General features: G+C 48.1%; 1 non-coding gene across 1 annotated transcript; it reads left to right on the top strand.

Annotated features, from left to right (window-relative positions):
- Positions 1-1,158: 1,158 nt before the first annotated feature.
- Positions 1,159-1,232, top strand: Trnas-gga (transfer RNA serine (anticodon GGA)). The gene has a single exon. It is a non-coding gene; the product is annotated as a tRNA-Ser (tRNA).
- The last annotated feature ends 949 nt before the right edge of the window (positions 1,233-2,181 follow it).

Genomic DNA, 2,181 nt, shown 5'->3' with positions numbered 1-2,181 from the left:
GCTGCACTTTATCCACTTCCTGCTTATTACGGCAGCTGAAATACGTGTCGTCTGCAGTAAGTTCCATCAGGTTTTTTCCCCCTTCAGATGCGGCGACGAAGGCGCCGGCGAAGCGCCGGTGGGAGGAGCAATCGCGCGCTTGGCGAGGCGATGGCGCCCTCTTTGAGCGGCGCGGGTGTCAGCCGCATGTTTCCGAAGCGTTTTTGGCGATATTACGTTGATTATCGCTATCAGTTCTCGGTTTTTCTGTTAATTATGTTATTTTAGACCTTGTGCGTTCATTTTCACCTGTTTTTGAGCATAGCTAGCCTTGTTTTAGGCCTGTATTGAGCACTTGATCTTGAGCGTGATCATACCACATGAGATCTATGGACGACACGCCGGCCCTCTAAATTGCTACGTACTTAAATACACTGCACCCGATGGCTGTTCATTGATAAGCGATCAGTTGTTTGTGCCGCGACTGCGCTCCATCGTTCAAAGCGTGTCTGCTTCTTTTCTGTATTGAGTTGCCCTTCACGTTGCGCTCTAGGTTGCCGTGAAACTTCCATTTGGATGGCAATTATATGGACACTCGAGAGTATTTGCCGCTGCCTCATATTCTGTATAAAGTCCAAATCGATAACATTGCCCCGTGCGTCTATATGTTCTACGTGCGAGCGAAAGCTTCGAAGGCTGCATGCAGACGCGCGTGGCTCTGGCAGAGATGAAGCGCGCCGGCCGGCTCCATCGGGTGAAGGAGCAAGAACCGGTGTCGGGGAAGGGGGGCTGTATCGCTCGGGCAGCAACTACGAACTTTTATCAAATGAGCGCGGTCGCATCCGCTGGCGCGTGCGCTTTCTCGACAGGCTTGAGTAGACGGCTCTTACCCTTGCACGTGCTGTGCTCTCACAGCTTACTTCGCGTTGAGGCGACATACAGCGCGAAAACCACTTCACTCACTGGAGAGGCCGTATTTTCTTACGCCAGCGCTTTGTAGAGTTACGCGAGATCGGATCCTAAATGAGTTAGCTGCTGGCCTTACTTCGTATAACGTTCCAATTTGCTGCCGTCGCATACATTGCTTCGCCCTTGCAGCGAAGCCGTGAAACCTGAGCTAACCAGGAAGCTAGCAATGGGCAGCGCGAGGGCGAATCCTCGCGCTGCCAATTGCTAGCTTCCTGGTTAGCTCAATTGGTAGAGCGACCGCCCCGGAAAGGCGTTGGTCCCGGGTTCGATCCCCGGACCAGGACGAATTTTTCGGCAACTAAAAGGCTTTATTTCTGAGAAATCCGTATGGATTTCCTTGTGGCTTCGTGCTACAAATGGGTGGCTGTCTATTTTCCCTTTCTATAGAGTAGTTCGCGTTGTTTCACGGAGCATAATACAATTAACGCCATGTTTATACAGAGAACAACACGAGAATTTATAAGTAATGTGAACTTACGGGCGAAAAAAATGCACATTAACCACAATTGTCACGAAGTTTATGAGCTTATTGTCAACGCGAAATTTTTTTACATCCTTAGGAGCGAATCCTTGTTATATCAAGGAAGCTTTTCCATATCAATAAAGAGCAGACAATGAAATGGTGCCCTTGGCCCGTTGCATTGGCACGTGTGAGAATGCTTTCTTTTTTAAAGAAATAGAATAGACTACGAGAGCCGATTCCTCATTCTTTTTTAGCTTATCTAATCTCTGACGATAAACTGATGGCCTGCCACGCATCCTGTCAACTCCTTTGAAAACCTTTAATTCATGGCGAGATCTCCATTTTCAATCAGTAAAGCTAGCGTTGCATAATTTGTTTCATTGAAACAGTGAATTAATTAATTGATTAATTAATTAATTATTGATAGCTAGACGTGATCTCCTCCGTGGACGTGACCAAGGGGAACGAATGGCTTTCCTTCTGCCATTAGGCATTACGCGATTCTTTATTTCAGCCACAGAGCATTAGGACAGCAGGTGAAGCGGCCTTCTTGTCCTTCGGTTCACGCTGCACACTGCACATGTTGGCAGAAAGCAGTGATGTCAGGTATAATTACTCTCACGTGTGAACAGTGACATCAGCCTAGAGCCCGACTACAACTTGAATTTCGTGCTGCGCGCACACAGTGTCTGCTTTCGCTATAGTGCGAGAATTAATGACCTGTCGTCTGCCCAGCGCTGGTGTTATTGCATCCGACGCCTAACAAATTG

Source organism: Rhipicephalus sanguineus, chromosome 2, assembly GCF_013339695.2.
Source record: "Rhipicephalus sanguineus isolate Rsan-2018 chromosome 2, BIME_Rsan_1.4, whole genome shotgun sequence".
In the NCBI taxonomy this organism is placed as follows: domain Eukaryota; kingdom Metazoa; phylum Arthropoda; class Arachnida; order Ixodida; family Ixodidae; genus Rhipicephalus; species Rhipicephalus sanguineus.
The sequence above is the reverse complement of the archived record's forward strand: the minus strand, read 5'-3'. Positions and strand labels throughout refer to the sequence as shown.